The following is a 15050-nucleotide window of genomic DNA, read 5'->3' as shown; positions in this document are numbered from 1 at the left end:
GAAGCAAAAAGCACCTCATTCTGCTTCGTGATTCCTGAAACCTAATATTTTCACAGAAAAAAAGAGCCTTTCTAGTGGAGCAGTTCTGTCTGGGCCTGTTCAGATCCAATGGTGTGGTCTGGCCACTGGCAGGGCTGCCCAACAGGTAGTGCACTGAAACTCAGGGAGGTAGGGAGGTATGAGGAGGAGGAGGGATAGTATCACCGCTTTTCTGGTAACAGAAAAAAAGATCATTCACTCAGTCTGCCAGAGTTGTGTTAGTCATGGAACAAAAGGGACATCAGGGATGCCAGGATCACAAAACCTTGTCCTGTAAAAAGCAGCATGCCTGCTGCTAGCCAGGGTGGCGCATCCTGGGCTGTGCTTAGCCCACTGGCTTAGGACAAAGTGAGAGGTGACCTGGCATAGTCCTAGTCCTTAAAGACTCACCAACCTCCGGCTCTGACATACCCAGATCAGACGGTTTCTCCTTTTCAGGGAGGTGGCAGTGGCTGAAGGACGTAGGCTGTCCTTTGGTGGGCTTTGTCAATAGTTGTCTGCCCTGAACATGGTCCAAGGGGCTGTGGGGACACACAGACACTCTTACTGGCCGAACAAGCTAGTGTGTGACCCCATACACCTGGTAGCCCTTGTCAGGCAAAACTATGCCTTCTCTGCCCCATATGTGATCTACACAAAGCTGTATCAGCACATTTCCCCCCCAAAAAGCACTCCCTGGTGTTAAGCCTGGTGGCAAGAGTCACTTTGGGAAGAGAATTGCAACATGGGCATCTTGGGGATACTTTCTTTCCCTCCCCTGCAGGCCAGATGCTGTGCTCCCTGGCCTCAGCTTTCCACAGGGCGAAATGGTGGTGCTAAAAGGTCTACGTGCATTTCCAGACCCCTTCTATACATTGCCTGTACAAGCCTGAATTGCCAGTCTGCGTGCAACAGTGACACCCACCTTGCTGTGTAAAATGCAGAGCCACTGTCTGCAGGTACATGTGTGCCTGGCTTCATCAGCAGGGCACACGTGGGCTGGTGTGCCAGGCAATAAGCCTGCTAGGCATGGTCTCACAGGTCCTTTTAAAGGCAAGACCCAGGGCACTGACTTAAGTCAATGCTGACATCTTGACCACAAAGACAGCTCCTGGTCACTCCCCATAGAAAAGGGAGAGAAAGGAATGATTTCAGGCTCTGCAGCGTATCTAGTGCACATATTGGTAATAGCACCGTGCTGGGGTCTTGGCATGATCTTCCTGTTGCTCTTTTGCTGGCGAGTGTGAAATGCAAATCCCTCAGGGCTTCTGTCTCTGCTCAATATTCACAGGAGCATGAAGACTCCTGCGCGTGGAGGGGCGGGTCAGAGCCAGCAGACAGCAAGGAGCTTTGTCTCCTCCTTTGTCTGGAGTTTATGGGTTAAAAAATCTGCCTGTTCTAGAGGCTTTACATGAAAAGTCGGCTCACTGCAACAGCGCTTAACCCTTCCTCCACCTAATCTTGAGAGCTAGAGTGCGGTATGACACACCACATGTTTGTATTGGAGTTCAAAGGCCATTTCATCAACGCAATTGCAACTCCATTGAAGCTGGCAGGTGCTCATGCAGGAGGAATTGGGTCTGCGATCCTCAGAGGAGTTACCCCGGAGGGAGTTTGGCCCAGAGCTCACTGCACGACTGCCCCAGGCCTGGACCCAGCAGGGTGGTGGTTCCCCCTGCAGCACAACCCTGCCCCTTTGTGTGTGGTGCGATGGTTGCAGTCCGAACACCGTCAGTTTTCTGGAAATGGCAAGTGAGACACTTGTTGCCATGGTGATCCTTAATAGTTCTGACTCAGATGTAGCGTTGCCAGGGCAACTGCATCCGAAGCCCTTGGGAGGCAGTGTAGGCACTATTTTTCTCTAGTAGCAGAAAAGGGCTCCGAAGCCTCATTTTACTCACTCCTTGCTGCAGTGCAGTGACGAAGCTTTCAGGCTGTTTTATTATTCTCCTAATGAAAGACAATCCAGATCCTTCACTAAAGAATCTGTTACTCTGCAGCATAAAATTGTTTCTGAATCTCCTCACCCCAGGCACACTGTCTGCACCCTAAGGCATTCTTAGCCTCTGCTTTTAATGGCTCATCAGGAAAAAAGAAAAAAGTGTATTTATTTTTTTAAAGGAGCAATAACATTTCTTCCAAGGTAGGAACCAGCTCCTTTCCTCTTGGGAGCCCAAGGCCAGATCCAGCTGGTGTGTGTGTGTGTGTGTGTGTGTGGTTTTGAGATGAAGAGTTTTTGTGGCTATGAAAGAAGAGAGAGACAAAGGGAGAGAGTGTGTGAAGGAGTGGGTGTGCCTGCAAGAAAGAGAAAGGATCTGTGTGCAAAAAGTGCATCTATGGGAATGGCTGCGAATGTGAATGGCAGAGGAGCTGCGAGGGGGCCATGAAGGAGAGCGTGGGTGCGTCGGGTGTAAAATGCGAGCGGGTGTGCGTAAAGGCTGCTGTGTGCTTTTGTGTGCAAGAGAGCACATGCACAGGAATAACAAGAACAGGTTCAAATCATGTAGACGTAGGTGGATACGCTCTCACTCACATTCAGTCCACTTTTCTGTCATCATAGACTAGTAAAAAGAGTGATACACTGATACACTGATACAAGTAATGCCTGAAAGGTGCCTGAGTCCCAGGGAACCTGATAAGCTTGGGGGCAGGGAGCACATGCTAAATTTGCTGTTGCCAACCTAGCAGTGAATACTTCATCCACCCTAAATAATCCAGCCAAAATCATTTCATGATATCCTCCTTGGACAGAGGCAGGTGGGAAGGAGGAGGCATATGAATTGCTCATGTGGTCACCCATGGCCCCACATCTCAGCCAAAACCCCTGTCCTGAGAGACCTGGGCATGGTTCCCACGGGATCTGGTCAGTACTTTTCCTGAGTCATAAGTCTGGCTGCTCAGGCAGGCAGGAGGAATCACCGGAGAGAGGCACCAAACTGCCCTGACCTTCCGGGGGTTCTTAAACTTCCTGTGTTTTTTCCAGCTTGGCAGAGAATCAGATCATCCTCTCTCCTTCTGATTCTTCTAGCCACCATCTTGCACTGATAGAGCACAGTGGGATGCCCTGGAGCAAACCTTCAGACAAACTGGAAGGATGAACAAAATGAGAAAGTCATCATCAAGGCGCGAGATAATTTTCCTGCTGGTATCTTGTTGGTGTGGCTGCTGGGAAGCAAGTAAAATTGGCAGATGCAAAACATAAAGGATGATGCTAAAGAAATTGGCCACGTTCTGGAACAAGAGAGAGTTGAGGGTGACTCGCTTGTATGTATCAGGCTCAGATGATGTGAGGTCAGAAGCCTTATTAGCAAAGGTGAATCACACAACTAGTGGAGAAGATCTGGGCTGGAACCTGATAAATATGAGCAAACCTTAAGGAGGTGTTGGACAAAGACATGAGAATGATGGTCAAGGAGAGGTCCAGGATGGAGAAGGATATTTTGGAGATCTTGGAATGGGGCCACATGTGTACATGAAGGTCCCCTACAGCTTAAGTTAGAAGGGGAGAAAAGAGCAGAATTGAGGTCTGAGCCCTGAGGGTTCCAGCACAGACAGGCTATCATGAAGGGGATGAACAGCAGTGCCTGGGGTAGCAGTGAGGTCTCAGGGAGAGGAAGCTTGGGACTCCAGAAATATTCAGTGTAGGGCTTCTGGATGAGCAGTTCCTGAGGATGAAAAGTGATGAAAATCAGATGGAGAGGCTCCAGGAATGACTCTAGGGCTCTTAGGAGGTTAATACTGCCTGCTCAAGAAGTTCAGGGAGGAAAGAAGATGGGAAGGTAATTGAAGAGACTCAGTCAAAGGAAAATTTTAAACATGTAGGGTACAATGACATGCTTGCCGTGCAGAGAGAAATCCATCCCTAGTGTAAGCCTAATGCAATCAGTAGCTTTGGCTTTAGCTCTATCTGTTAATGCCACATGACAGAGGAAAAATGAAGGAATTGTTGCCTTTTCACAAAGCGATAATATCAGAAGTCTCTGAGTTCTCTATTACCCATAAAAAATGATAAACCAAAATATTAAAGTGGTATGTTACTCTCTTTCCACCCTCTCTGCCTGCTTCCATAGAGGAAACCTCTCCCATCCTCAGTGTGGTGCTTGTGACAGGTTATACTGCTCTAATATGGGACCTGCGTTGTCACATACTGACCCTTATTGCATATGATGAACATAGTAATAGCCGTGTCCTATTGTATAGCCTGCAGAGCTGGGGCTGTGTGAGGCAAGCTAGTTTCATCTTGCAACCACCGTCAAGGTACAAACTGGGGCTGGACTTGGGTTCTTCACCGCTATGTGAAATTGCAGCGCTCTGCTTCGCCTGTGTGATCTGCACTGGTTCCTGAATGATTGTGTGTAGGAGATTTTGACTCTGACGTTTGCTGACATCAAAGTGACAGGGGCAAGCAGAACCACACAGCAAAGGCTACCGGAAGAATCCCTTGAATCTACAGCTAAATGAAGCCTAGGACTAAATATTGCAACATTTTAATTTCTCTTTTGGCTTGATCAATTACAGTCTTCACTGGATCTGATTTCTTGCCTGAGACCTGGCATAAAATAGAAAATTGGGGCTGAATTATTGCTTCTTTGGATGCAAAATAAGAGGACTTGGAGAGCAGAGCACAAGGAATTTATAGTTTATTTGCCCTGACAGGATCTAACTTGCTACCCTTTGCTTTCCTTGCTCGCATCTAAACAAAGTGAGGAAATCTCTGCAAGGACGTTGATGGCCAGAAACATTTTGCTTCCTTGTTTGTCTTCGGGACAGCTCAATCTCTCTCACAGAGCAGCATTTTTTATTAAATAACTATTATTGTAAAGTAGCTGCAGACAAAGAAAGATACCATTTTTGTTGAACCATTACACTCAGGAACTCCAGCAACTTCCAGGTGCATCAAGATTGCTTCAAAGAGAAAACCATACATTTGGAGGCAGAAGGCTTGGGGGCTGGCTGGGAAAGAGGGAAGAAGAGGTCAAAATACTGCAGCTGCCACACTTGTGGTTTCTCACCTGTAAAAGAAAGAAGTTGTTGTATTGCCGTGCAGGTTCAGCTGAGCTGCACACCTTCTAGTAGGGTTTGAAATTATCAGCTAGGAAAAATGGCCAAGGGTGGTGGGGAGGGTGTGTATGTGCTGGGGTGGTGTAAGGGGAGAGGAAGGTTATGGGGTGAGAAGGAATGGAATGAGGGCTACAAAGAGGAAGAGAGAAAAATGGTGTTGTGGCTGGAATGCTAAACAGGGTCATGGGACAATATCTGCTTGTTCTTGTTGAAGATTTTTTTTTTTTAACAGAAACTCTTTTATTCAAATAAATCTCCCCTCAGAGCACAGGAAAACAAAAGCTCAACCAACCAGTCAGAAAACTTGATACCGCCTGTTCCATGTACACTTGTGCTTTCTCCCTTTGAGGAATCACACTGTAGCAAGAGGTCAAAGCACAACAGCCATGAAGGTTTTGTTATTTTTTTCTTCCTGTGCTTCTTAGGCAGCGGTGCCCATGAGATTAGTGTTTACCTTGATTTAATGTCTCATCAGAAGCATGACATCCCCAGCAGCCCTGCTGTGGTGCTACTAAATGAAGCATGCCCTGTTTCCTCAGCTGGGACTTAAACCTCTGCCCTTAGAGACCTGAGGGGTGGGGAAGAAAGATGGGGAGAGAGTGATAGATATTGACCGACCTAGCATGCATGCTAAATTAAATAACCAGGCTTTATTTTTTAACCTATTTAAAACAGTTACCATTCCCTGCACAATTGATGTTTGCGTTTGTGGAGGTTACTGAGGTGGCAGCTGCCGCAGCGTGAGCCTCCCCTGTTCTATACCTTTCCCCTGACTAACATGCTGCGGGTGACCTTCATGTGTAAGGACAGTCACTGTCTTAAGGAAAGAGAGGGAGTGAGAGAGAGAGAGAGAGAGAAAAAGAAAGCATTTTCTCTGCCAGATAATTGATTCCAGACCTTCCCTTCAAGTTGTGCTTTATTTTCCTGTAGTGGTGGGGAAACAGTTAGTCACTGGGGATCTGAGCAGATGAAGCCCTCCAAAGTCCCTTTGCTAAAGATGTCAAACTAGATTTGAATCATATCTAGTCTTAAATCAGAACTGACCATGGTCTCTGGGAGAACTCTACTGATTTCAGTGTTGCTTTACACCAAGTAGGAATAAAGGTCAGTGACAAATCGCTTTATGACAAATTCTTCAATATATCCTACAGCTTCCTCTTCCCTGCTTTCCTCAGCATATCTGCCGCATACTGAGTCCCTAAAAAATATCACTCATTATAAAAACCCTCCTTTGAGAGCCTGTTGTGACAGCTCTTTGAACTTCTAGGCTGGGAGAGCACAATGCACAGAATTACAGGCAGTTACATTGCCTCATCAGGAGAATATTATCAGGTCCTGTTTGGGCTCTTCTTTTCAAGTATTTCTGAATACTTTTTCCAAGGCAATTTTATGTTACAGGATATCTTGCCATTTCTCCTTTTCCTTTACTCTCTCCTCTTTGCGTCTGTCTCCTTGCAAGGGCTGGATCCAGCTGTATTGTGGAGAGGGCACAGCAGCACAACCATTCCCTTACCACAGAATACCCGAGAAGGGCGATCTGGGGAGGATGCAGTGAGTTAACTGTCCTTTACTGCTGGTATATTCATCTTTCTGCACCAGAGTTTCTGGTATGTGCACATCCCAGAAAACATCTTCATCCTTGCAGCTGAAAGTGCTTTTTTTTTTATCCCACAACCAAAATACTCCAAAAGTATTTAGATTGGTTTAGCACTGCTTTTCCAGCTAGGAATCATAGGATCTTCATAATTCCACTACTTTGTCCTTTGCTACAGGGATTTACCCCACTGAGCTAAGGCTTTCCTCCAGGCTGTACATTTCCTGTGCTGACTATTGCACATCTCTGTTTTAGAGAGTCCCAGCTATTCAGACTTCCTAGACACAGAGTGCTAATGCTTTACTCGTATTCTGATATCTTCTCACTTTCTAATTATCTTTGGTTGTGGTTCAGCATTGCCCCTGCAGTTTCAAGAGTCTTTGTCATTATAATCAGCTCTTTTTCTGACTCTGTCCTCTTCCTTGGCCCCTACACATGACTTTCTGCAGCTCTCAGTGCCATACAACTTCTGCTGCTCCATCTGTTGGTATGTCCTTTGCTGTAACCTTTGTGATGGTTTGCCTTTAAGTCTCCTTGACTTGTAGGAAAGCAGCTTACCCCAGACCAGGAATCTGTGTGTGCTTATGTGCTCCTGAATGCTTCCTAATTAGGAAGACCTTCTTTTAAAACCTCCCATGTTCCCTGCAGTGATCCCTGCAGAACTGCTTATGAGCACCCCACCAAGGCCAGGATCTATGCTGGCTTGCCCACATTGAGGGAACTGCCAGCTGTGCCTGTATCAGTGTGTTCCAGCAAAGACTCCTCAGCGGCTGGTGTTGGGGGTGGGAGATGGTGGGTGTTTTACCACATGAGGTAACATGGAGTTTTCATTTACTCATAGTGCTGTATTTCTCACAGCATACTGAAACTGCAGTGCCTGGGTTTGGATCTGCTGCTTCGCTCCAGATGAAGAACCGGTTTGACCCCGAGTCAGTTTGAAAATCATGTTTCTGTGTTGTATGCTCAAACACACACACTAACCTATGGTTAGAATAAGAATCAGATCCTCAGCCAGCGAAAATTGTTTCAGCTTCAGCGAAGTCAGTAAAACTAATCCATTTTCTTCCAGCTGAGATTCGGGGAGTATGGATTAACTGTACTGTCTGGAGTCAGCCTTGATTACAAATCCAGGCATAATGTAGGATGTGGCTTCACTGACCCTGTTGTTCTGCAATGTCTTGAGCTTCTCATTTGCTCAACAGGGCTTGGTGGCTGGTATCTCCTGCCTTCCTGCTGTGCATAGTAGAGCAACCCAGATGCTCATTCACAAAGGGGACAAGTAATGTGAGGGGAAAGGACTTTCTGTTCCAGCGCTGAAACACAAGGCAAGGCAGTCTGAGTCAACGGAGACTCTCTGATTGATTTGACAGGGAGGGAATGACAAGCCTGCTGATGTGCTAACAGCATTTTACTCCAGCAGATCTTGCCAAAAAAATAAAACACCTGTGACAAAAACTAGACCAGCTCACTCACTCAGGGCATAAATGTCCAGGACCTGAGCATCGTCACCTGATGTGAGTTATGAAGCCCTGTCTTTCTCTGGGAAGATGAGTATGATATCTCTTGACAGGTCAGGTTCAGTGTGCTTTGTGCTCTCATTTAATGCAGTGTTGGCTTGGCTTGTCTCTGAAGGGCTGCCACCATGTGATTTGTAATTCATTCTTAACTGCAGGCTGGGAGATGAAGGGTATGCGTGTGAGTCTGCATATATATAAATACTTGTGTGATTTCTTTTATACAGCATGAAGCAGCGGGGATTGGGGTTTTCCTCAGGAAATTTTAATTTTCCTTGTCAGTCTCATCAAAAAGGTCATTTACTTAGACTGGGGATTGCACTGTCTTTTGGTAGCAGGCTGCAAAAGCTGGAGGAAAGCTGGGCCATTTACCCAGCTGTGGGAGGAGTTTAAAGTGCTTGATACCTAATTCCTTGTGACGTACAACACCCTTAGCCAACACCAACCCATACCATCAGGGCACATGGTACGAGGGGACAAGGCCTTCTCATTCCACACCTAGCTGCTGGGCCGTACAGTCTTCTGTCATCAACTTCCCCAGGTCCCTCTGACTTTTCCTTACCATTCTCATTGTTAAACATTTTTTTCTGAGTTGTTGGACTGTAGTACCTCTTCAGCCATCTTCTGTAGAGTCTTATCTTTCCCTTCTGGCACATTCTTCCCCTTACCAGGCCTGCATTGTCTATAGTGTCTTCCTTCCACCACTTCTTCATACAGTTAATCCCCTTCTTAGTCTCCTGTTTCTCTCTGCTGCTGTGGTCTCTGTAGTCTTGTCCAAGTTCCTTATATCTTATTCACTCTTCTCCATCCCTGATAACTAGCACAGAGCCCCAGAGCATTATCTTCTACCCTTCCCCTCTTGCCAAGCGTGTGTGTGTGTGTGGGTGTGGGGGTGTGTGTGTTATTTGGCTTGAAATGGAAGTCATTGTTTCCATGGGCCTGTAAAATGAGCAAGGAGGTCCAGGGCAGGGGCTGTTCCCATGGTGTTCATACAGGCTTGGACTGTGATCTGTCTTCTGCCTGATTCAGGACAAGGTCTCTCATCTCTCAGCTGAGTGCCATAACCATGTTGGACTGCCGTCTTGTGAGATGGAATCTTCAGTGAAAACAGCAAATGTTCTGCCACTGCCTCCTTACAGTGGAGGCTGTGCTCTCCCTCATTACTGGTTATGATGGCACAGGGCTCTGGGCAGCCGCATTATGAAGTATATCAAAGAATCTGTCTGGCTTAAAAAGCAAAGTTTACAGTCAGGTTGTTTTTAAGCCAAATTGGTTCCCTGACCTGTTTCACAACGTGGTGGTGCAAAGGCAAGAGTAAGTCTTGGAAAAGCAAAAATACGTAATGTTCTCATTGCTGCTGAAGATTTTGTCACATAAGGTCAAAGCTTTGTTCTCCTTCTTGGTGTGTCAGTGCAAAGTGGGACAACTGCAACTGGAAAGACTTACAGCAGTCTAGTTCAGAGAATTTCAGTCTGGTGACTAAGCTGTTTTCTTTGGGAGTGGGAAAGATGGGAATTCAAACTCCTTTTGCATCAGTGACTGAACCTATTTCTGCACTGAGTGTATGCTCTATCTGCTGGGTAAAGAGAGCAACTAGCTACTACTTCTTTGGCAGTTCTGTGAATCCAGACTTTTGTTCTCATTTTGTTTATGAGACAAGCTTAAAAATAAGAACTGGAAATGTCCCACTCATCCCTACTGACATTTCCTTTTTGCTTTCCATATTCTCATTTCACGTGAAATTATTTGGCAAATTCAACTTGAATTCACTGATCATTTTGGCTACCCAGAAAGTGCAACTCACAGCAAATAAATGATTCAGCAAAAGCAGAAAAAAAAATCACCTGTCTCATTGCTTCCACATTTGCTTTGCTCAGCTCCTGATGTATCAGCAACAAATCCTTCCTTGTCTGTGACAAGCTTAGACATAAAACCAAAGCTGCCATCTGCCTTAGGAATCCTGAGATAATTTTCTTAGGGTTTTCCCTAATTCCACCAAAGTCAGAAGAGGGATTCTCACTGATCTCGCTAGGCTACAGATTACTATCCTTCTTATGAAGATACTCAAAAATTCTCTTGCATGGACTCCTTTCCATCAGTTAGGCTGAAGATCTGATATGGCAAACTTTGCCCTGAAAGATACATAATCTAAACATTTTCTTCTTTGAAAACAGGAATGATAGGCCCTAGAGAAAATTACCCATTTCTGATTGCTCAACTGGTCTTTCCCTTGCTGTCCACTGACTATTTGATTTGTCCTTCTGGCTTCAAATGCTACAAGCCGTCGGTCTTCCATCACATTTTGTGAAAACTATTCCACTGCCTAATAGATCCTCTGCCAGGATCTCTGCCAGGTTACCCTGAAATGGTGTTTTCATTAAGTTCATGTCAATACATTTACTTATAACCATCTGTTTCTTGTCCTTTAACACTCTAAACCATTGCATTGCTTGTGTTTCCATCTTTAAGGCTTGTTTAAGCCCATAATCCCCTCATGAAATTCTCTCTTGACTAAACTACAGAAGATGAGTTTTTCTACTTTTCTTTCTCTTACTTCTTGATCATTTGTGTTGTCCTCCTACGAATTTCTCTTTTATGCTGTCAGTCTCTCTCTGTCTTTCTGTATCCAGAATATAATGCAATGAAATGCTTTAGTTGTGCCAGAAAATTATACAGAGAAATGATCATTTCTGCTGACCAAGACATGAGTCCTCAAGCTCTGCCCTTTTGTCCCACTCGGTCTCTGTACCTTTTCACCTCTCGCTCTTAAAAGTATGAGCTATTTGTCTCATCTATCAAGACTAGAAGTTCCTGTGCATATTGTATGAATACCATACAGTAACAAAAAAGAGTAGACATCATGTTGGGCTATAAAAAAAGGCATATACCTGGGAGGCCATGTTCTGCTCATTGGTGGTAAAGCCTTTGCTGAAGCAATGCAACCAGCTTGACATGCTGCATATAAAGAAGGATGCAGGCTACTTGGTGAGGACAGCAGAGAAGAGGAATAAAAATGATCTGACATCTGGAAAACACAACCTGTGAAGGAAGATTGAAAGATTTGTGGTTGTTTGGGCTAAACAAGAAAAGACTGGGGACAGAGGTAAGGAGTAGAACGTAAGTCTTCAAATATGTAGGAAATTGCTACAATGAGAAATGGAATAAACTATTCTTCTTTTCCACTAAGGCTATGACAAGGAGTATTGAGCTTAAATTGCAGTAAAGGAGATTTAGGCTAAACACTAGGAGAAGTTTTTAGGCTAAAGAAAATATATGTAAGGTCAGGAATAGATTGCCTAAGGAGACTGGGAATTGCCAGCACTGGAGGTTTTTGAGAAAAGGTAAGACAACCATCTGATAGGGAAAGTTTATACAAATGCTGATCCTGCCTTGGGGCAAGGGGTGGGCTCGATGAGCTGTATGTTCTGTGGTTCTGAGAGCAGAAAATGAGTACAGATTACTGACCTTTTCACACTGGCCTCTCCTTTTAAGTAGAGTGTGTGGTGTGTGTGTGTGAGAGAGAGAAAGTGAGTGTGGATGGTGCTAGTGTTTATGTGAGAGACACTGACAGCTAACACCAAGAGAATGTTGTTTTCTTCCCTTTCTAATACACATTTGCTTTATTTACTGACTTTTTTTAACCTTAGGTTGGCAGGGGAGAAATGATAAGGATGAATAAGCAGAGGTACACAGGCTAAGGTTTGTACTGCTTGTTCAGCATGTCTGATCATAGCTCCTTCCTACCCTGCTCCTGAAATAAGGTTTAGGATTATTCCAGAACAGCATCCTACAGGACACCCGTGGGGCTGATCTGTGAACAGAGATGGAGAAAGATGCTCACTGCTTAGCCTCCAGGTCAGCCAACCCAGCTTTGGAGCTAACTGAAGCATTTGCACCATCCTTCTTGTTATTTATTGCTACGGCATGTGTCCTCCTTTCCTTGCCTCTTCCAGTCTAGTTACATGCCTCACTGCAAGTGAAGAGCATGTTGGAACTGAAAGGAGACATGGGACAAAGACAGATCTTTTGGGTCTTTGCCTTTGAGGCAGGTGATGGAGAAAAAGGTGTTTTTCATTTGTGACCCTGAAGTGCTCCACAGAGGGTGTCTGGCACCAGGATCCCTGGGCATAATGGGCATGTGCTGTGAGCCCTGAGACCCCAGGTCCCTGCAGGGGTGAGGCAGGCTGCCAACGTGAGTTAGAGAAGCAGGTGTCAATCCATAAGGATTGTCAAGAATTGCAATGGGCTAGTTCAGCAGTGAGGGCCTATATAGCCTGTCATAATGTCCACCTCTCTTGCACCTGGATTTGATCTAGGGTCTGAGCAAGCTCCTGGGTTTAGGATGAGTGTGGCAGCAATTGTTTTTAGGAGTTTAGGGGTTTAAGGCCTTTCTGCACCTACTGGGAGAGGTGTACCCAGTACTGAGCCAAGGTCCTTTCTGTTTTCTTGAGAATGGCATCGAGAATGGTTGTTCTCCATGTGTGAGACCCAGAGGGCACCAAATGACACTAGCAGCTGAAACACAGCCATTAAAAGGATGCAGTCTTCAAACAACACGTGGTTAGTTGTGGAAATCTTTGCTGCAGATGATGCAGATTCTATATGCTTGTATACATGGGATTCAGAGGAGTCTGGACTAGCTCAGGGAAAGGGAACCTACTAAGGGTAATAAAGATACCATCATTGGCTCAGGAAATCCCAGCTGCAGATTGCTGGAGTTGGCAGGGTATTCTGGATGTTGCAAATACGCACTTTATGTTTGGTCTCTTAAGAAGAAGCACTCTCCACGTAGTGTCTTCCATTCACTGTTGGACACAGGCTCCTGGCTAGATGGACCTTTGATGTAACCTGGGATACCTGTTTTTAAGTTCTTATGTAATCTGATGCTTTGGGTGAAAGTTGCCACTGCTGACTTTAGCTGGGTGAAAGTTTCAACTGGGATTTCTAAACAGGGGATGCAAAAGTTTGCTCCCAATATAAATGTGTTAAAATTCTCAGCCAGAAGTCAGCTAGTCTTTGGCAATTTTCATCTTATCAGTTACTACAGGTGACAGTTTATAAAAGGGGTCTTCATATTATATTGCAAATCCCATATTAGGCTACCACAAGTGTAGAGAAAGATGCATTAATTCATTGTAGTAAATTCAGGATCACACAGCAAACACATGCCTCCTTCTCAAGCCTGTCAGTTGTACACATAGCTGCAAGTGACTCACTGTGAACCATTTTTCACTGTGCATTGTTTCCTCCCTTGGCTGATAGTATTTTTAAAGACCTTTGTACTTGCTAGTGACAGTGAGGTGCTAACAGAACTGAAAGAGCACTTGGATTGTGCCTGACCCTCTTCTGAAGTATGATTCTGAAGTGAATTAGGCAAAATCCAGCCAAAATATACTGCTGTCCATGTCTACAGGGCAGTTTAATCTGCTCTTGAACACCAAAAAGTGCCTTCAAGCACTATATAAAAATCTCAAGCACTCGTAGAATTTGACACTTGAACACTGACTCTCCGTTAACATAAGGCTAGTGCTTGAGACCAGCATCCTGATGCTCCACATAAAGTCATGTGGCTGTAGAAAGCAGGCAGGACTTGAGTTCCTAGGAGAAGTTTCTTCACATGGAGCTTAGCTCTCTTTGAGGGCTTCCCAGACACAGCCCCTTGGGGCCCTTCTTTTTTGCAGTTCTGCTTCTCTGCAGGTGAGCAGTTCTGACACTAGAAGGACCTGTTCCAAGTGGAAACTGGGGAAGGAAGTGGATACTGTTATATGGCTCTTGCCTACTTGCCTTGCATAGCTGTATTAACAGACTCCAGACCACCTAGGAGGAAGGATAAGCAATGATGGTGGTGAGATGAATTCACATGTCTGTTGGTACCTGTCTATTAAAAAATGACATCTGTTAAGTGATTGTGCCAGTGTAGGAAAAAATGCTGGTGACTGCTAGTACATGCTGTAGGGTGCAACCACTGCTGTGTGTTAGGCCAAGATGTTGAGATACCTCTCGGAGTACAAATTTAATGAGGAAAGCCTATGCCCCGAATGCCTTTGGCCCATTGAATGCAGAACAAGTTATCCCAGGCTAAAGTTATCCCAGGTTAAGGTGCGATCTTTACAGTATGACAGCACAATACCTGCCCATGGGCATACTCTTACCCTGCAGCAAAGTGAGGTAGTTTATTTGACAAAGTAAGTGGGAAAAGTGACTTCACATGCAGCACAGAGGAAGAACACACACAACGGACCATTACTGTAGACTTGTTGATGCTCTCTGTAAGTTCCCACCTTTGTTTATTTTGGGCTAACTCGTCTATATGCTGGTATTCACAGATTCCTGAGGTAGGATTGCTAATTTAGGGTGATTAGAAGTATGTGGAAAAGCTACAGAAGTGGAGAAAAAAATGGTAACCTTACAAACTGTAAAGTCTGCTCTAAAGACAGGGACCAGGGAGTTATATGGGCACAGCGCAGAGTGAAGCCACTGTTGTCTTGGAAACTCAGTGAGAAAAATTAGCATACAGAAGGATTCTATTTTTCAGAGGCAATCTATACACACTCTCTCACTCACACACACACACACACAATATATATATATACACATATATATATATATAAAAATAATAAATATTCATGTTCCACTGCTTATTTACTGATGACTTCCTTGCCCAAAGCCAGTCAATATAAGAACTGTGTGTGTCTCATATTAAAAGGGAGAATAGGAATGAGAAACTTCGTGTTTGGTATAATGAAAATTGGTCTTCTGTTAGCAATTCAGAGAAACAGCTATTACATATATGGATGAATTAAAGATGGAGGTAACTTAATAGCTCAGCTTTCTGTTTTTCCCCAGAGAATAAAAGGAAGGAG

The sequence above is a fragment of the Apteryx rowi genome, unplaced genomic scaffold (assembly GCF_003343035.1).
Source record: "Apteryx rowi isolate R43461 unplaced genomic scaffold, aptRow1 scaffold_134, whole genome shotgun sequence".
NCBI classification, from domain to species: domain Eukaryota; kingdom Metazoa; phylum Chordata; class Aves; order Apterygiformes; family Apterygidae; genus Apteryx; species Apteryx rowi.
Note: the sequence above shows the minus strand (reverse complement) of the source record.